Below are 22,283 nucleotides of genomic sequence, written 5' to 3'. Positions count from 1 at the left end.
AAGACCAAAGCTGTCTGAGTAGAAAAACTGATGTCTCTTTATTAATAATTCAACGATTGCAAAGAACTCGTGTGTGTATTTTGGTGCTGATTTCATCTTTCCCGTTTTGTTTGCTCCATCTTTGTTAGGTCCGTCGCCCTGTTCAAAAACACAGTCCACAGATTTTGGTCTTCTTTGTTGTCAACGTTTAGCCGTCACTTTCCGATTTCTGTCTTCGTCTTTTTCAATTTCCTCTATAGGTCAAAGCATCCTCATCACCACCTTTTATAATTTTTACCCTGAAGATCGAGAGACACATTCCCCTAAAACGTTGGTAACCACCTACAAAGATACGTGACGTTACGGCTCAGAATATCACAATCAAAATTTTTACTTTCAAGAAATAGAAAATCTCTCACATTTAATGTTCGTTGCCTTTTAGGTTCTCACGCGGCAAGTTCAGTGACGACTCACCTCCCTGATGATGGAAGCAGTAAACACATCGAAAAGGTCCGTCAAGTTTTACGAGACTACGCAGCAAAATATCCCAGAAGATACCCAACGTCTCCGTCCGCGTTCTTCCTCCAGGGTAAGCGACAAAATTTTGCGTAAGAGTACAAGATAATATTTGAAAAGTCGCCAAAAATTCCGTCGTCGGATAACTACGACTTTGACATATATCGGCATCTTTGGTACAACTAACATCAATCTCGAGTGCGGGAGGCTCTGATTCTGAATATAGCTACTGCTTCATAACACACATTTTGCCTTTCTAGTTAGTAAAAGCGTAGCTGAAGTAAACAACGAAAGCCATTAAAATGTGTTTACAAACAATCTAACCAAGGCGTAGAATGGACTCGTGTTGAAAAGATAACAGACTCTGTCCGTCAGCGATAAGTAATTACAGTCCGCTCGCTTTTTTCTGACGTAAAATAATATCATCGGCCTACTTTTCTTTTGGGTATTTCAAGGTTTATTTCGTAGTTTAGAAATTTTAAAGGACTCCTCGGACGAGAGACGAGCCCGTCGCAAGGCCTCTACCTGCATTTGAAAGCACAACACAGAACGACGCAAACATCCGTGCCTTAAGTGGGAATCAAACCCACGGTCTCCAGTATCCAAGCGAACAAGGCCCGCCCCTCAGACCGCGCGGCCACCAGAAATGTGTGTTTGTTATGTTTCGCTTTTCCTTGAAATTCATTATCCATTAGTTCATTTACGGCTTAACATCACTTTTTTGTTTGTGGTTTATTTAACGAGGCTTTCAGTGGCTTTATGATGAATCAAAAGATAGGTTGATTAATGATTAATTAGTTTAAACTAACGTGGAGGAAAGTGGAAGTGACCACATACATTGTTCTGTCCCGGCAATTGCCTAGAGGGACTGAGGAAAATACGAAACATATTAGTCATAGGCTAAAATCGAATCTGACACCTCTCAAATACGAATCAGAAATGTTAATCAATCGTACGGGGTTCGATATTATCCGCGTCACTTTCTTAGCCGTGATTTTCGTCATGGATTAGTTTATTCAGTGGTACGGCAGGTACTGACAATATCGAAAAAAATTCTGTCTGCGGTGCTCCCTTGCACGTTACTCATACGATGGATAAATATTTGAACGAGCATGCGCAGAGCGTGTCACACCAACCTCCCTACGCCCGACCCTCAAGAGATCGTTCGATTTGATGACAACACAAACTGGAAACAATTTTACTTTTTGTAAACTAAAATGTAGATATATTTCTGTCTACTCACACGTTAGAGTCGGCATTCGACTGGCTTCTCCGGCCACACGGACTCCCAGATGAACAGACACTTGCAGTCAAAAACGTGGAGCCTCAGTGCTGCTTCGGGTTTCGAACTGCAGCCTGTCTCAAGTCGTACTGCCTGTGCATTAAGAGAGAAACGAGAGATTATTCGGAGAATGTTGCCAACTAGCCAATTTAATTACGCACTACGGATTGGTGGGTTTTGGGACTTTGTTCATTGTCTGATGTTATAAGATTACACAATTGATCTGAAGGGAAGGGATCCTACTCTTTGGGGTCTGTTACAATGAGCTAATCTCTATCACTAAGCTCAGGTGATGTCAGCTGGAATTAATGGTAAGATTAACAATAAAAATTATAACGGGGCGTATGAATGTCTGGACTACAGGCAAACGTTTGCCTTAGAATGGTTGTCCAGTGATTGTGATTAGCTCATTCCAACAGACCCCACCTGAAGACGAGGACACGATCCAATTCTCGAAATGTTGTGTCAGTTTATAACATCAGGCGATGGACAAAGTCCCAGAACCCTGCAATTCAGTCTGTATCACACCATCGACAGAACCGTTCAGAATAAATTAATTACACACGGTCACAATTATTGAAAGTCATTTGAGACTTGCTGAAGTCGACCAAAGGAACAAGGCAATTAGATAGAAAGAGAAATGCTTATCTTTATCACGCTCTTAAATTCCTGGGTCTTTCGGGATTGTTTCTACTTCGTCTTAGGGATGACTCACTGACAGCCTCTTTCTATGAGGCCTCAGGAAGTCGAGGGACACTCCAGGAGCCCATTGCTATACCCGAGTCCCGTTCCACTGACGCAAATTTAGGTGTAGTAAGAAATCATGTGTTTCCTATAACTTCCAATTTCGTATAACGCTAAATCATCTCTAATTAAGACCTATTTCTACTTTGCTTGCGCAGGATGGAGATTTTTCCTAAACAAAGGATTCAAAGATACGATTTCCCAATTTCTGTTGTCTTAGACAAATACAGAAAGAAGTTTGCATCGTCTAATTTGCTCTGAAAATTGCAGTTTTACGCTTTTAAAACTAACAATTCAAACAGAAATTTTACTTTTCTTTTCCACGTATTTGTTCCATAAAACCATCGAAGTTAGCACGTTGCTGGGTTACGAATAAATTCGCTTGCTTTTATTAAATGCGCTTTAAAAATATTTAATACGACTATGTTCTCCAATTCTCTTACATCGATTCACACCTACCGGTATAATTTCTTTTCCAGCATCCGCTTATAGATCTATAAATTACATTAATTTAAAATTTTGGTATAGATGTTAACATTTTTAAAGATTTTTAATTTTCTATATTAATTCTTGAGTTTCTTGAATTTAAAAGAATGCAGCAGCGGAAACCCTCAAATCGTCCATGCGGAATGAATCTTGTTTGAATCATGAACATTTTAACGGCTGTCATGACTCAGGTTATTAGTTAACTGACTTTCTAAACGAAACTGTCTGGTCATTCTCCAATCAAATCCTTGCCTTTCCTTTAATCACTCAGGTTTACGCACCTCGTTCGATGCTAAACAAAATTTGCGACTGAAACAGTTTCGTCAAAGAATTCAATCGCATCTTTCCCGAGCCGTCTTTACCGTCCTCCCACTCTTCCAACGCCAAATGACATTTACAGTTGATACAACGTAGTTTCAGTATTCCATAAAGTCATATAATTTATACCTGTGAAGTTTGATATAGCCTAGGACTGGCACTGAATGTTGATGTTTAATTGTACGCGCTCCTACTTCGTATTTTGGACGACCCAAAATCAAATCTCAGTCTGGAATTTGGTTTTCCGTATTACAGCGCGAGCATATCTTAAAATAGGCTACGAAAATTTTCACATCCTTTGTAATTCGTCGTTAGCAAATCAACAGAGGTGATTGATCTGAAGCTTTCACGGTGACTAAGTATAATAACTTTTTCCGGGCTTAATGCAGAAACCAACAACATTTCGAGAGCGAAGATTATAAATCATCAGTTGTGTTAAAATAAACCGGGGAGGTGAAAATACATCTTGAAATAAACAATGAATCAAACAATAGGCAGCTTCAATGGATGTGCTATTTACTGTGAGGGCGTTTCGAAGTCAAGGACAAATGAACGGGCTCTGATTAAATCGGACGTGAGGGAATTTGCGAAAATTGTTTGATCCATTTAAATGTTCATTTCAAACGGATAATTAAAATTATAATTTCATCAATTATGTGAATAGATCATTTTTAAGCCTGCTTCGTTGTTTAGAAACGTTTATATATTGACAACATCTCAAATAAATTTACCGCCATTGGATTTGAAGTTTCGAAGATCCTTGGTGCCTCCAACATCAGGTTCGTAGTGATATAGGCAGTAAGGATCTCTGAAACGTCGGTAAACGTCTTCCAGGCTACGCGGCGCAACGTAAGAGAAAACTGTCTTCTTCCTAATTTTTCCACCAGTTTCCAAGCAGTTTCCAATGTTGTATTTCGCTCTTTTTTATAATTAACTTAATTAATTACAATTTTAAAGCAGTTAATTAAATTCATTGTCTCTTGAATATCATGATTCAACTGCCCCTAACGATTAACTGTCCTTATATCGTAAAATCGGTAAATAAATCCTCCATTTCACCTGAGGAAAAATTAAACCATTTTTAGTTATTGGAAAGAGCTCGTGTACAGTGGCGCACGAATCGTGCATTATGTCAGTTACGTCTCTCTCTAACTCACTCACTGAATGCCAAGTTCTGAGCTCGAAAGTCTTCCGTCGATAAAGATGACAGGCCAACTTCTGATTTCCCTTCAGTGTCTTAGACACGCTGTCATGTTTAATAAACCATTTCCACGTCCTTATTTACTACAAACGGTGACAACCGGATTTCTTTCGGTTTGACACCAAAATGTTATTTAACGTTCTCTGTGACCTGCATTTACATTTCTAAAGACGTCACCTGGATTCACATCTGAAAAGCTGTTTCTAGGATTTGGCACATTCTACAGACGGCAAGGCGGGCGAAACCCGACACCAGAAAAGCCTATTCAACTTCGATATTAGAGTACGAACCTTCACTTCCCGTAACTGCTTTGAACAGGAGGGCAAGGAATCAAGTCTCCCTTAATTATATTCTTCCCGTCACAGCGTCTCCCTCGAGTCTTCTTTTCCCCTGTTATTTCCCGCCCTTATGTTTCCGGACTCGACTCCGTCTCGCGATAACTAGTATAATGCAGTAGTGAACTACGTCTCAATGACATTCTCCCTCAAACAAGAGTCGCCTGTTTAAAATTTTCAAGTGACGTAGACATACAGCCAGCGTCATAATTCCATTCATTCTTAATTTACTTTCTCTGAATTCCATTATCCATAATTTTAAGAGGAATACTAATTAAAGTTCTTCTCCGTGACGTGAGCTAGGTTCAACGGTAATAGCCAGGTGGCCAACGAGTTCATGTCCTGGTGTCTGCGTAGGTTGTATTCGCACAAAAACTAATTTAAACCGTGCAGTTTTACATCATTCAATTATATTTTTCAAAATTTTCGTGTTTCCTCTTGGTTTCTTGTTACAGATCACAGAGTCCGTCACATTTTCCCTTCTACTGGATTTAAAGGTTGGTAAAGGTATACTGTACGTACAATGGCGTTAAATGACCCATAAAATGGCAAAATTATTTTTGTCACAAGAAGTTAGAACTTAAAAACACAACGGTAATTATGTGTACCACCTGCTTTACCATTTTATAACTCTAAAATTTGCCCACTGGGCGAATTTGTGAGTTTCGTAAAATTCTCAGTGATTATTTCCCTAAACTTCATTAACAAACTGATCTTTGTAATGGAAATGCGTTGTATATCCTTTGAGATTTAATTTGAATTTATAAATATTATTTTGATTAACTTCGTGCTTCAAAGGGTTGATCTGTGTTTAAAATAGAATTTCGCGGACTTCTCGTTAGCTCCTTTATAAAATAAATCTTCATGAAGCTTCAAAAGGCCTCAATATATTGAAAATATTTCCCTGGAATTTCCATTCTTATTTTATGTAAGATTAGTGACATTGTTTCTGTAAATCTACTGTTTAGGAATTGATCTGCCTGCATTAGATTCCTGACAGAGCAGTGTCATTTCTCTTCGCCGAAACATCCATAGCTTCTTGTCACTTTACTCCTCTTAGGTTCAAACATTTTTAAAAACAATGTTCTCAAAGACCTTCAGCCTGTGTTATTCCGTAAGACACAAAACGATAACAAAATAACAGATCCTAATAACCAACTCCAAAAACCAGATTCACTGTTAAATGTCGCTCAGATATTCACGAAATTATCCGCCTTCTGTGGAACCAGAAAACTCATCACTATGCCTACAAGAGCCTGCTACTAAATCCTACGCTGGTCCAGAAAAATCCAGTCCACACGCGTGCAGCCTCCTTCTTTGATGTCGTTTTCTATATATTGATAAATTTAAATATTATAATTATTAATAATAATCTAAATAATTACTGAGTATTTCCTAGAGACCGTAATCGATTTTCGGGAGATGCAGGGATTTTCTTTTCGCCGCTACGTCAAGACCGACACCGGAAATGATCCGGCACCCTATTCAATGCTTCCTCGCGGATAATGTGGCAGTACCGTGAAGCTAAATATCCACTTCAATTTAGGGATAAAACTTGAGATTGCTGTACCATTGTTCATTGCGTAATGATTAAGTCAATACTTGAAACAGTTCAGTCGTTTACTAATTTGATTGCAGTTTTAAATATTTAAAAATGTTGCAGAACATTTCAATAATTATTAAATAAAATAAAACAGAACACAGGCTACGCATTTACTGTCCACATTAAGAGATACGAGCTACATCTTTCTTTGTAAACCGGTATCATTTGTAAAGGGAATCCAGGAGCTTTTGTACGTGTATTCTGTATGAACCTGAGCCTCGCAAATAAGTATCTAGATGCGTACAGCATCCCCAGCAAAGCCGTGGAAAGAGAGAGATCTCTGAAGCGAGCCTGTGTGTGTAGGGTTACTTATTGTGACGCCTTGTTAAAGCTTCGCGTCTCCAATTTCTTTCTTCTCGCGACCCCAAACTCGAAACCCTCTGTTGCTACATCAGATATTAGCAAAACGTGTCAAACTGAAGTAACACGAGGAATTATGTGTCTCTTTCTCATTAAAGTACTCGCTTGACTTACGCCTACTTAGGTTCGTCTCATTCGTTTGTCTGCAGAGGCAGGGTACGTTTAGAAATAAAACCCTTACACCCTTCCGAAATGGGATCAAAGAAGTGCCTGAGTAAAATATCCGAGTAGTTACATAACAAGAATAAATACTTTACTCCCAAAATCTGTCGATACGCCAAGAACAAGTCTTTAAACCTTCCAGATTAATAATCCACTTTCGATTCATTATCACCTTCCTATCTGTAGTGGCACAACTCCAGTCTCGGCGATTTTAAAACGTTTTCTTTTAACAAACACCCACATAACTAAATATCTCACTACGTAGAAAACACAATTTTTATTAATGTAAAACCTGATCTAGTAAACCAAGTGAATGTTTTCAATAAAATTAATTGAGTTATTAGAGGAAACTTTGGCACAAACAAGTCAACAGATATCCGATTAAGAATACAGAAATGAAGACAAACCAACTTTTTTGACACTAAGGAGGAAGTGAGATCACGGAAACTCCGATGAACTGTAGGTACCTCAAAGGAGAGACAGTTTACGTAATAAAAGAATCAGGGGGAACTGGGAGAAAAATGTATTCCAAAGAATACTGAGAATGGGATATTAGAATAAAGACATCATTTGTAACGAATGGAAGATAAGCCTACATAAATTAGAAGAGTGAATTTTTTGATAAACAAAAATATTAAGGAGATTAAAAGACCAGATGAAAGATGGTCCGACAACTTACCAGTCTCGAAACGCGCCTAACTTTAAAACGTCTTGAAAAAGTAGAAAGAAGAAACCCACCCAGTCGTTTAATTAAAAAGGGTTCACACCTTTAAATAGCCCACACCCCCTTGCTTCCAAATCATTACCTATATACCAGCCGTAATCATTTTCGCATTACAGCTTCGCAATCTGGAAGTCCCGCATTCAACTCTCGGTCCAGGACACTGGTCACGACTTTCGTGATTCCTTTCTCCCTACATTTCAATTTATCATTCAAAATAATCTTAGCATTCCACGCTAAACGAGCGTTGTTAAATATCTTTGCGCGAAACCGTCAATCAACAAACCAGACCACATTCTCGATAAGGTTTGTGACAGTCATAACGTCTACCTGTGACAGCTTTTCTCCTTATTTCGTCCAGTAAAATATAACTGTTTTTTGTGTTATTCCGTCCGGTAGCCTCGTAGAAGTTTGCCGATGGGAATCGCCCTGATGATGGAGACAGGAAGCAACTTCGAAACGTCGGTAAACTTCTAGCAGAAATAACCTTCCATTTATTTATAACTTTTCCTTCAGCATCAGAAAATCCTACCTGAAAGTGACCTTGTTAGCTTCTTAGTTATTCTATCAATACAACACTGTATCAACTGCTAAGGTTGTGTAATCTCGCCGAGGATTATAAACTAATTACGAATGATGAGTTCAGGAAGGGACGCGCCACGAAGCAGTCGTGGTCTATTTTAAGATGACCCGACAGAGGGATAGAACATAATCATAAATATATTTAGTCAAGATAACCAGTTCCTGAATTGGATTCTAACCGTGTACATCCCGAATTCCGGGAGGTGGAATCTCTCACATCTGTGAACGTACATTATGATTTTGCCTAGTGGTGAAGGAAACAGAATTCGATCTCGAGCTGGGGATGGATAATACCTTCTTATGGTTTTCATTATCTTTCTCAGTCTCTCTGGACCCAATCTCGAATATTACCTTACAGTGGGACAAAATCTGTTCTACTCAACCCAGTTCATCGCGCCAATTATCCTCCCATTCGACTCATGTCCGATGCAGTTGAGATAGCATTGTCAAATGAAATACGAACACGCGTAATTTTTACTGAAATTTTAATGAACTCGTTGATGGAGTTAGTATTGCGGGCGAGTGGGCAGGAAAGGGGAGAGTTTGAAACTGCAGCCAACCCCTCGAAAACAACTTTCTGCCTGTGCACTATTCACATGAGGACCATTTCATAGCAATTATGATGCTGATGATAATAATAATAATACAAGAGATTTGACGGATAAAACTGATAAATGCGATGTCCAAATAATTATATTGGTTTTATATCCCAGTTAATTCGTTTGTAGAGGATAGTTCTGCAAACAATGTAGCCTAAATACCATTGATGAAAGAGAACCTCATGAAAGGTCTGCTCTCTGTTTAGGACATTGTACAGTAAAATGTCCATGACACAAAGGGAGTGTTTGGTACTCCACATTAATCAATATGCCATTTAATAAAACTGACAGCAGCATTTTAAATAGTGTTCTCTTCAGAATAGCACTATCCTCTGTTCATTTAATTAAATTGTGTGCTTAAATAATTTTAATCCTTTTCCTAAAAATGTAGTTTATATTACATTTATATATATATATGATAACGATAACCATTTTTTCACATTGTAAATACGTAGATATATAAGTCATATATATTCTGAAATTTTCCAGCTAGCCTTTCCATCAACGATTATTGGGGCTACGAAGGCTGCACCAGGCTTCGCAGATGTTTTCCGTTCTGTTCATTATATCCTCATTTGTTAACGTTCGTCATCTTTCACTATTTTAAAACAGAATTTAAAACATGTTTCTTCAGTAGTGATATCTTAATACAATCAACAACAGACATCGTATAAGTAACATCTCTTGGAGAGATGATAGTCGCTCAGCTGGACAAGATATTCTCTTAAACGTTGATGAACTTCGACCAGAGTACACGGCGCTATAACCCAGGATTTAGCCAAATTTTTATTTTTATTTTTGTTCGGTAGATGGTGGGAACAGAAAATATTTTATACTAAATAGTTTCAGGCATTCAGGTTGATCCCTAGCAATATTATCAGCATAAGTCATCCTAATTTTCCAAGCAGGTCTTCACTTCAACTGCAGTACGTCATATTGTAAATAACATTTCTGAAAATACAGTGGGTATTTATTACTGTTTATTGTATTGATTCATTGATGAGTATAGGAACATCTTTGCATTCCACCATTTGCACGTTTTTCTAGACAGATCGCCCATTTCTAATATCCAGAGTCCGCATTCCAATAAAAACCTACGACATCTTGTTCCTGAGAAACAGGGTAATTGCCTTGTTAGTAGATTCGTGGGACCTAGGAGGGCCTCAACACGGAGACTGCGAGACGCCCGGGAGGTCGGTCACTGCTGTAACGTGAAGCCAGTAATTTGAAGCCCGGCAGAACAATAGTCGCGTTAAACTATTAACCATTAGTTGTCAGCTTTGACGGCCAGGATGATTATAATGAAGACGGACGAACTGCAACCTGGAGCTTCAAATTAGACATGTCGACTGAGGTCCCTTTGAAGTGCTCGGCCCTAACTATGCCCTCTTTCCCTCTCTGGCTAGTCGTTAACTACAACTTTTCGAAACAAGTGCGCCTCTCACAAACAGCTGTAGCGACCACAACTTGGTGTGGTTTCTAATGCCATGAACTTTGTATTCTCCTTTCGTAATTCCTATTGAACTGTACGACAAACCACCCGCACACACGACAAGGAATATCAAATACCAACTTGCAACTTTATCCATTCAGTCCTTTATGTAGGATTTATATGCAGTGGAATGTTTCTCTAAAATTCCGCTGCGCCTGTGTCACGATTAATGTTTACATGATTTAGGCCTGAAGTAACATTGGAGCAGCAGATCCAAAACTTTCAAATGCTAATACCAACACGGTCACAGAAACCAACCCCCCATTCTCATAACCATCCTCACTTATATTCATTTCAATGCTATTTAACATTTTCTCCATCTTCAGAGTAGACTTTTTCCAAATCCCAGCTCATAGTATTCTGAAAATACTACTTTACGTATACAAATCACAGAAATGCAACTGCTCAATTATCTTAATCCTTCTTCCAGACTAATAATCTTAACAATATATTTTTAAACAGACCTGCTTTTTTAATTCATGTTCTTTGTTCAACTTAAGAGATCTTCTTTACATTAATATGAAACATCAACGTAAATACTAACAAAAATACATTTCAGTCAAAAAAGTATACAGTATTTTATTTAATTAATATGTTCTCATATATATGGCATGTTAATAATAATTAGTGGTATCGTAATGAAAGCACACATCAGAGATACAAAATCATTTCTTGGAATACTAGTACATGGTACTTGTTTTGGTGAATATTAACACTTACTTAATTAACAATTCAATTTTGTTTTATGTTTTGTTCTCCAAGCGTGTAATCATTTTATGCATTGTACCCTATATTGATATTATTCCTAACAAAAATAGACCCTTCTTGACTCAACATATTTCAGTAAACTCTATTTAAATTACAGCATTGAGAAAGAAACACGGGTTTTGCAAAGGAAAGTTCCAGGTAGAACTCTCTGTTGCACACATTTCTAGTCCTAAAACTTATGTCAGGTTTTTATTGTAACAGCAAAATTTATTTGGTTAATATGCTGGAAACTTGGTTCTTAAGTAATGACCGCTCGGGTCACATTATTTATTATTGCTTCAATATATAAATACTTACATAAAGTATTATTTATTTTAAAATTTGGAAACACGGCTTGTTAAAGTACAACTTACAGTTCTCGGGTGTAGCCTCAGTGATTCACACACTTGCGAGGGGCCGATCCCTCGTCCAAGGAGGCCTACCGAATGTCTAATAGATCAAAAACCAAAGAAAGTTGGGACCCGTAAAAGGGTACCGGAGAAATGCATAAACATTGTTAAAACGGAAATATATATACTAATTTTATACAATTATGGAGTATCGTCTAAGGTGTCCTATTACTTTCGACCTTTAAGAAAGTGATTCGTTGTTTTGAAATTCGGTTTTCTAAAGTTTGGGCAAAGGAACACGATACTCATTTCGAGCTCCTACCGACTTTATTAACACATATAGCTATGAAATCCAAAATACTTCTTCCTGGTATGATGCTACATTATACACACACAAAACTTTATCTTCGTAACTTTACCACGACATTTTATGGCGCACTTTCTTAACGACTTCGCACATCCGAGAACTTTCTACACTGCGACAAGACGATAAAACTTCTATTGAATCTCTGTATTCTATAAAAAAACAGTATAAAATGGTAACCATGTTCTGTAATATTGTGAATAGAAAATGTATCGAACCAGGCGGCTAATCTCGGTATATTGTGTGCTTAACAATGAAGACGCACGACACCGCGTCACGACGCCACCTGCGCCATGATTTATCACGCGCTGCAGTTGACATCCAGCCACGCGCAACAGCGAATCAAATGAAGACAGAGAATGTGAGTTCATAATTAATTATTCACACCATCACGTCAGTTCATCTTGGTAACAGAGACGCGCTCCACAAATAATTGACGTCCAAATCGAGTGGTGCTTAAGGTCCCTGGTTCTCAGACAGTTTTAATGCTGAGCCTTGGATTCACTGACAGTCACGCAACCAAACAACACTGCATAAGCGCGAGGATTTTTAACAAATTGGTTTACCTGTTAAGAAATGACGTAACAACTTTGCAGTTTGAAATTTGTCCTTTCTGATGTCCGAGGCGTCGGAATTTTCTGCGGTCTAGTTCCCTTTCACGGTCGGGGTGTCTGGTGTTTATCACGGACCCCCCTCTCTCTCTTTATCTGGCTGCAAATTTTCGAGGAATCAAGGAAACTAATGTAACCATAGTAAGTAAGGTTGCCTGCCGTTTACGAACTCAGTCATTTCCGCAAGTAGAAATGTGTGTTGGTTCTCATAAAAGTATCCGTTACTGTTGTCCGATTTCAACCGATAGTCTAACGTATCAATAAATTTTAGATGAACTCCCCAGTACCAAACTTTATGTAAATGTGTTCAGCCTTTCTTGAGATAGAGCAGCGTCATTTTTCGGCAGACCTGAAAGGACAACCTCGATTAACCACTTCATTTGCGTTTCTCTGAATTGAAATTAGTAAAGTGAAAAAGTGAAACTGTCCCATACGCCATATAGGCGCTTGGGGGAGAGGTGGTATAGCTCCTACTCATTCTTGACCTCGGCACTAGATGGGGGTGAGTGGTTAGCATCACGCTCCGGCCGGATTTACCCCCGGAAAAGGACCCCGGTACGCAGGGGCTAGAGAAATATTCTCTGCCCCCCGTCGAGGACCAAACCCCGATCGTCTATTCCTTAACCAGTCACTATACCGACTGCGCTCCAAAATCAGTTCTATAATAATATGTAGGCTGGCTGGTTGATTTACAGATGCTCATTCAACTGCAACTACGTAAGATGAGAAGATGATTATGATAAGTTAGGAAAGCTAAGATGGACACGAAATGTACAGGGTATAATAAGATGAGAAATGAGTACAAATTTGTTCGTAAGCCTGAAGGAAATTTACTGCATGAAAGACATTAAACATTAAAACAGATCTTAGGGCGACAGCATTTGTTTGTCACGGGATGACAATTATTAACACGGTATCGAACATTGGCGTACTGTAAAAGGCGGAGAATTCCTTGGCTGTGCCCCACGACGTTAGTTAATTTGTTAGGGAAGACGAGTGTAATTGATTAATTAGATTACGGATGGCAGCTCACGAGTGCTATTTTAAGGTATTAAACCAGCGCTTGTTTAAAGGGGCTCGGGAAAGTGAATTCAGTAGGGCACAGCACAGGTGAAATAGTCGGTTCCTTAGTTTATGCAATGGAACTGTTTTAACTGCACGACTTATGAAGCACCTAACGATATAAATTACGCACTATTACAAGAATTCAGAAGGAGGCTTTTGTAACGTATTTCTAGGTAATATTCTTACACTTATTTGAGACAGTGAAGGAAACAGGACGAAATTGTCAGAATATCCGATAAACCAGGTTACATGATGCCTCTGATACATCGGTACGTTTCACTAGCTTTGTCGTACGCTAACCTCGTCGGTTAATTCCGAATTGATTAACTGCGCACTTCAATTGCATAAGCCGAAGCGTCAGACTGAAAACTGACGTCAGTTATTAACTATGAGGAACATGGAAGAATTTCCTTCCAGAGACTGATTAATTATGATCCCCAAATTCCGCACCCACAGTCCAATATGGGACATCAGGATTAAAAAAAAGCAGCACTGCTGACCACTCAGTTTTCATTCTGTGGTGGAGAGATGGAGACGCACAAACAGAATAACAGTTTTTGATTGCGTCAAAGCACCGCCCAAATTTACATAGAACATAAAATGAAACAATTATTTACCCACTGTGACGTCACAGTTTTTAAATTATATGCTGACATTCAGTTATGTTCTATAATTATCAAATACGTGGCGTGTGCATTAGGCCGCGTGTCTTCTGGGATTTTTCGCCGTGTAGTCTGGGAGGGGTTAACCGACGTTTTGGAGGTACCTGCTGCCTCCATCATTAGTGCGCAACATTTCAAAAAAAAAAAAGTCAGCTTCAGTGGTAGGTACAGAGTGATTTAGAAGTCACGCAGTCCACGCCTAACACGCGTTCTGTTTGCTAAAAGATTAATTACATCGAAATAATAAAACAAAAAACAATGTTACGTTTTGTAAATATTCACCGCATTCAGCGATGCACGCATTAACATGGGAAGTCGACCGGAACGGTTTCAGTCCTCGACGTTTCCTGAGTCACGGAGACGGCCCACGAAACGACATATCGTCAATTTCGCATATTAAAAGTTTCAAATGCAGCCCTGAACTCATTCTGGAAAATTAAGTAGGAACGAGATGCGAGGTGGTACTCAACAAACAATCCTCGTTTCGCTTATCAAACAGATACCATTCGACTTTTTTAAGATAACGGGCTTACTGGCGCGAACAGGTTAAAACATGACGTAACACTGTGTATTTATTAATCCTATCGAATTGAATTGCAACCATCAATAAATAGTTTAATATGGGTTACATATCTTTTCCATCAAACACGACTTGCCTCATTTCATCGCCTATTTTGTTAGGGGAAAAAATCCGCGCTGAAATAACATATTTCTATTCAGCTAATAAAAAGTTATGTCCTACTCAAAGCGCAAATTCATGTGACATAACTCATATTTTGTGTGAACTCGTTGCGCTGTAAGGACCGGTTATGTTCATTCAGACGGAAATATGATAAAAAAGTGAAAAAACTAAAGAATTTTATAGGCCTATATAATAAACAAAACTTTTGTTTTTAGCGACCGCCCAACAGATCGGACAGTTTGAAGGAAACTGTGAATCCAGAAGGGCGATTTCTTATAAATTATGTTATTGACAGACACGGGCATTAGCTGAGTCTTGAGTAAAGAGGTTAAGTAGATCAGAATGGCTTAGGAGGTGGCCGAGTGGCGTCTTTTGTGATAACAACGAGTTCCAAAGTAACAGGGAATTCTTTACTTGCCTGAGAAATTCCTTAACTCAACAAGAAGTCACTAACAGGTGGATGGATTTGTTAGTTAGTTAGTTACTTAGTTACACGAAGTTAAATAGCATTTCCACAAACCTGGCAACAAAACCATTTCATAACGAAGCTAAATATCACATGCCACTTTATGTGTTCCGTCATGTTTGCGAATGGAAGGTTATGTTAGTGTCAGGAACCATAACTTATACGGGTCTATTATTCGGTGGGCGGTCACGTATCCACTCGGTTACTGAAAGTTTAATCGCCACTATAAATAAAATGTATAGGCTCAGAGAAAGTTGTGTATCCACAGCAGAGCTCATTTTTCAATACGAGTGTTGCAGCCAAGAGCAGAGGCTGCTTCATGGCACTTACATTACAGTTGTATGAACAGCTGAAACAGATCGTTACTCTGTGTTAATTGAATGATTTAGAGCACACAAATTAATGCTGCCGCTCCATAACTTAGTCCCTCTCACTGACATAGTTTTCGAACCCACGCCGAGTTTTTTTACAACATTTGCGTTCAGAGTCTACAGAAAGTGTGGTATTGAACGTACGAATTTTTGAAACCCTCAAATATATTTTCAGAACGTTAATTTACTGTTAGTGAATAGCAGGAACCGCCTAGATCAGAATGTTAGTTACAGAATCTGATACATATAATTACATTTATTATTATAAATTCCCAGCTAGTAAATACCAATATAATTCTATGGACGCAGGTGGTAACAAACTTCGTAATACAGCAAACAAGTTTCCTAGATATCATTTATAACCACTTTAAAATTTCCTTCTGCATTAAGCAGCCCCTGATGTTTAAAAAGCGTTGTTACGTACCTAACAGTCAATTATTAACAGTAATATATTACAGAGGCGAGCGTATGTGTTCTTGTCTGGCTGATCACTTTCGTAAGCTGTTCCGTTGCTTGGCAACACCCAATGCATCACTCCACAGTGGTAAATTATATTAAACTTCTGTGATGGCATTTTCCTTCATTTTCAGATCTGAATTTAACGATGAGTAAAAATAATTCGCCCTTTATTCCTTGTAGCATTATTTAATTCTCAGCTAAGGGATGAAAGCCTGTTTATGGACGTATTTAATGTTCCCGCGTCTACTCTGTGTTCCTTTGTGTTGACGTTTAAAGCTTGGTGTTATAATTAAAATGTACTGAATCTCTACGCAATAACGATATTATTTATATACAAAACAACATCTCGTTCTGCTGCCCTCTAACTAGTGTTTCAGTAGTAATAAAATAATTTACACTAGTTTCGGGTCTGAGCAGCAGTGACTTTCCTTCCAGTACTCACAATACTGGAAAAGGGATCTCTTTGGCGTGCACTGGTGTTTATCACCAGATGGAGAATCGTGACAGACAGACAGACATGGACGGGTCCATAAAGTGTTCTTCTCTCATTCTAGAGCGTAAAGAATGCCTCAAAAGTATGAAACTTGTTAACACAATTACATTTCTCTCCCCCGCTTGAAGACATCTTCCACCTCAAACCGTCTACTCCACTTAAATTAATTTCAGTGTTGAACTTAATTATTGATCATTAAGCTGCTTGGCCTCTCCCCTAATTGATAGTACGGGACGAAAAGTGATCCATTACAAACAAGTCGTAAGCTTTTAAAGTAATTTGCTCTTTTATTTCTACTGTTACAGATTTCGGGTTTGTTGTTTTTCGTTTCTGTTCGCGTGTAAGTGTAATGAGGATACGCGTATATCTTTGTACGCACATGTGATGCTTATATGTGTGATCCTATCTATAAGCGAGTACACGAGAGCAATCTCTGTGCATTCAGAATAAAATGGCTTTACGGTTCTACGTATGCGAGAGAAATTATTCTTTGAATGATTCTATCTATCCACACCCACTGCTGCATCTATGTATACTAGAGAAGGGTACAATGAACTCGACGAGAAATTGAAATTTTAACATAAAAATCAAAGAGATGGTAAAGTTGCGTCATATTGTGATATAATAAATATATATTAAATCTTGTCCGTCTAATCACAATAAATTCTTATTAAATATTAAAATATTACAATAATTAACATTTAAAATATTTAAAATATCAAATTTATCAAATTTATTTTATCACAATATGACGCAACTTTATCATCTCATGAATAGCTGTCAAACTAAATGCGTTTAAAAAAACATCATTTGATATTTTAAATATTTTAAATGTTAATTATTGTATTATTTTAATATTTAATAAGAATTTATTGTGATTAGACGGACAAGATTTAATATATAATATATATATATATAAAAATCAAACTTTATGCCCGACTTCTCCGCTACTATACTACCATTGCGAATTCGTCATTGCTTGTTTATTTAATACTCCTGACCAAATTGTATGACGTTGAAATGACAGAATATTGACATGGGCGTCCTTTGCCATTGAAACAAGGCAGTAGTGTTACACAAACGGCGTCTGTAAAGTTCACAACACAAATTCTGCACTGCAGGTCGCACTATCACTGTAAGATACATTTTAATTAAATTTGTTTCTCTAATATTCATATTTATTCAATGACACAACGCACAATCTAATTAAAAGATTATTGTGTAAATTTAAGTGGATTTTTTAAACTGAACTTATTGAAGAGCGACGTGGAAGTTCCTTCGCCTTGTCCGAGAACTGACCCGAGAAAACTGTAGCGTCACCCACGGCAAGGAAGCGTTCCTACTTTTAGAAGATGGTGCTACAGCAAGGGCCCTAATCCATCAGAAAGATTGAGGCTTATCCCACTTTTTGACTGAACAAATAGTCCCTTCTTCAGTACCTGTCTCAGGCATTAATATATGTCCAGTACGTTTAAATCCACTCTAATGATTCACATTGGTTTCTCACGCGTACAGTCTTAATCGCAAGAAAGGTTTTGCATGAAAGTCATTTACCTTTTACTTTTCACTTTAAAATGTGTTTAAACCGGGAAAAAGAGATAACGTCGTCCGAATTGATGGACTGCTGTAAGAATAAAGGATGACGCTTCTCTATGTGAATTCTTCGCGTTCTGTTGAATAATCTAAATAGTAATAAAGCTTCAAAAGCTACACATAGGGATTCTGTAGAGAGCTATTTCCTACAACCGTCGATACTACTAATTATTTAAATAATCAAAATGTTTTCAAATGCCCATTAAAGGTTTATTCATGTCTCTGTGTGAAATTCGACCGCTGTATATAATCATTTTTTATAGACTAATTTCCAGCTCATTGTAAAATATCCTCCCGAAGAAATATTTTACTTAATATCACAAATTCTCTCCATTTCTCCGTTAAAATATTTAGTTGGCTTGTTTACTGAAGCTCTGTCACATGAACTGATGGGTACATTTCGGCAATGTGTAAGATCTTCAGCTATAACTGTACTGCTTGAAACTAACAGCTCGCAGATTTATAAAAATCTTAAGAACATTTAAGTTTTGATAGCCGTCTCACGCCCTTCAAATGCACGGCTTATAAAACTCATTTTCACATGGATAAAAAATCCGTAATAAGGCTTAGTGATTTGTCCACACAAAGTCAAGCATTTATATTTCCCATCCCAGAGAATATGGTAACAAAATGCGACATGGATATTATATAAAAACCCATAAAATAATTCAATTCTGTTCGTCCGCTCTAGTTATTCTGCAAATGTGGTCCACCTCATAAACGACCAGATTTAGGAACCTCACTAATTAAATCTGTGAGTAAAAATACTGAGCAATGTGTAGTCGTTTTAATCGTTTCATCTTTTGATTTATGCATTCAGCCCGTTATTATTTCCTATACAAAATATACATTTATATAAATTACAACAGAATTATTTGTTATTCAATCAAACCTTCACCTCCAACAAAACTTTTGTAGAAGACAGTTTAATTACGTATCGTATAACACACAGGGGCGTGGTCTGAGGCGTGGGCCTTGTGTCGCATGGTCACTGGGACTGTGGGTTCGAATCCCACTCAAGCCATGGAAGTCTGTCCTGTGTACAGGCAGAGGCCTTGCGACGGGCCGATCCCTCGTCCAAGGAGTCCTACCGATTGTCTAATAGATCAAGCCAACGTAAAGATGGGACCCCGCAGTGCTCAGGCACTTGAAGAACGGGTCGTTCCCAGTATCCCAGTAAGTAAGTATAACACACAGCTCACCATCACATACAACATCAAAAGTCTCCAGTCTAAAGGGACTTTTGCGTAAGGAACTTGTATCTTGAGAAGTAGTTAAATTAAACCTAAGTATGTTTAATAAATTAATGTGTTGTATAATTTGAAGATTCATACAAATTACAAGTTGTACGTAAACGATGACACGCCGAATAGGCTTTAACGACATAAGAACTGGTGCAAAACCTGTTCATCGCGAATGACGCATCAGATAAGAACCGTTCGTAAGGTCAAACGAATATAAGCACCATCACCATCACTGATTAATACATTGGCTTGTTCAGATACAACCAAAGATACTACCAGATAATGTAAAAGACAAATTTAAATCAGTATACGTAACAATAATAGGGGACAGAAACAGAATCGAAACTTATGTACTTAAGCAGGAATGCAACAAAAAATAAGATTTACAATCGCATTTATATTTGTTTTAACAGACCTCACCCCATAATTTTTCACTTTCAAGGGGAAATGAGCCCTGCTTTGAACTAAAGATTCTCTGACTTCAGCTTTGAAGCGCCGTGTAGTCTCGTAAAAGTTTCAAGGCGTTTCAGATGTGGTCGCTACTTCCATCTACCAGACTACACGGCGCAAGAACCCAGAAGACAGCCATCTTCATATTCGCTGTCGTGGAAACCTGAAACGTGACATAAACAAATGCAGGTCCGTGTGGTCTTCAGTCGAATAAGTTACTATGCTAATAAAATAATTCGGTGCAAACTCTGAGTGGGAAATGTTAATGAAAACCCCAGACACTTTTATTAAATGCAGTTGGATGCGAGAGGAAACCAAGACACGGTAACCGGTTGTAAACACCGAAGAGCACGAAGACAGCCTCTGTTTCCACTTAACTTTGAATGTCCACCGTTCCGACTAAGTTTGTGGCCGAGGCCATTGGGCGGTTTCTGCGATGCTCGCCCTGGGAGCGACTTCGCAGTCCCTAAGCCATTTCTTTCTATCATATCCGATAGCAGTAATTTCCGCCATGGCATCACGGACTCCGGCCTCTTCAAGCAATTCCACGTTCAGTTCAGAGCCAACAAGTGTCCTCTGCTCACAGCACAAGGCAAACGAAGGGCTCCGTCGAAATTACATTTTCCTGGGAACAATTCAGCGCCATGAACCCCTGTTGCATCAGGACATTTTAATCGGACGACTTCTATCCGTCTAGGTGCCCCAGAGCAGGTCTGGACGCAGAGGCTAGAGGTAAAATCCTCTGCCCCCGTCGGGGATCGAACCCCGGTCGTCCAGATATACGTATCTGACTGATAAATAAAATCAAGATTCGTGAATAATTATAGTTTTACATTTTATTTGCAAGGTTTATAATATAGTCTTCCCGGATGGGTAGATTTATTTTAAAACGCAAATCAAATCTTTGAGTTCATAAACGTGCGGAATTACTTCAGAATACATTCTTCCAAGCTAAACGTTTCACACAACAGCGAGGAATTTTTATCCGAATATAAAAAAATTACGTTGCTAGCAAAGTTAAAAGTATCCTCCGCTCCGTTTAGACGAAAAAGGCTGACATTGTCCACACTTCATAGCGGCTAAAATTCGTCTGGAAAACGAGTTCTTGTCGCTTAGCATTTATTCGAAACATTCGACTTTGTAGAACACAGCCTGAGAACAAACGAATATTACACTTTGAGAATGACGTAGAAAACGGGCAGAATTCTTTAAACTTCACACCCACACCCGGGGGAAAGAAATTTTTCAAAGTTTTGTTTCAAATGACCCAAGTGATTTTTGTTGCGCGCCTGTAGTAGATGCAAATCACTCGCTCTATGGTGCAGGAAGTGTTCTGAAAAGCCGATTATATACCCGCCTTGTCAAATAGCCCACTTTCTTTATGAAACCTGAAGGTTCATCACCTTGTTCACAAAATCCCGCCATCGGACCCAATCCTGACCTGGCTGCGTCCACTTCGCTCCACCGATTCCTGTGTCAACAACAATTTTGTCACACTTACGAACCATTCATTAGCTGGTTCATTCATATCCTGGTTCTGTCCTGAATTCTGACGTCGAGACACGATCATGTACTTCGTCTTTCCTGCATTTATCTCCACACCAACATCTCTATTAACCATTAAGAGTGTTTCTGTGTTCGCTTTTATTGCATTTATATCATCGCCCACCAGATTAATATCATCAGCATAGACCAAAAGCTAATGTGGTCCATTTAATTCCAAACCGCCCTGAGTTTCTTGGACATTTCTCGTGGCATATTCCGAGGCAAAATTTAATAGCAGCGACGATAGGCCACCTCCCTGTTTCAGGCCTTTGTGAACAAGAAATGTATCGGACAAATTTTGCTACTTGTTTCACTTTAAAACGTTTTAATTAGCCTGATAAGCCTTTTAAGTACACCAAATTAAAAGCAAAATATTGTAAAGAGTTTCTGGTTAGCCGAGTCATAGGCTTTCTTGAAGTTTATTCTCCCATTGTACTCTTTTTCTCTACTATCTGGTGAATGTAGAAAATGTAACCAGTTGTAGATCCATCACGATGGAACCCACACTGAAGTTCCCCAATAATTTCATAGACATACGGAGTCAACTTCACCAGATGATAAGGGGGAGATTCCTCGATAATTATTACAATCAGTCTTACAGTCAGTAATTTTCTGCTATTTGAAATAACCCCCTGGCCACCTAACCTCTTGTATTCCCTCTAAATATATCTTGTAATTCTCTAACTCACTCGATACTTGATTGAACCTACCTTAAAATTCCTTGTGCCATCTCTCATGTCCCTTTCACATTGCCAAAGAATCAGTCCACGTGCAAGGCGCTTTGACACAAACAGTAACAAA

The 22,283-nt window shown here is 38.4% G+C and overlaps 1 protein-coding gene across 3 annotated transcripts in view; it reads right to left on the bottom strand.

Moving 5' to 3' along the window:
• Positions 1-22,283, bottom strand: part of LOC110838519 (uncharacterized) — a 581,802-nt gene that overhangs the window by 479,572 nt on the left and 79,947 nt on the right. For all 3 annotated transcript variants that reach the window (XM_087348332.1, XM_087348331.1, XM_087348333.1), the window contains exon 2: positions 1,739-1,870. The gene's annotated coding sequence lies outside the window, so the exon portion shown is untranslated. The remainder of the gene's footprint in view (positions 1-1,738; positions 1,871-22,283) is intronic.

The sequence above is a fragment of the Zootermopsis nevadensis genome, unplaced genomic scaffold, assembly GCF_977971745.1.
Source record: "Zootermopsis nevadensis isolate Lab colony 2312 unplaced genomic scaffold, Znev_1.0 Znev_ptg000013l, whole genome shotgun sequence".
Classification (NCBI taxonomy): domain Eukaryota; kingdom Metazoa; phylum Arthropoda; class Insecta; order Blattodea; family Termopsidae; genus Zootermopsis; species Zootermopsis nevadensis.
This window is presented reverse-complemented; position numbering and strand designations above follow the sequence as displayed.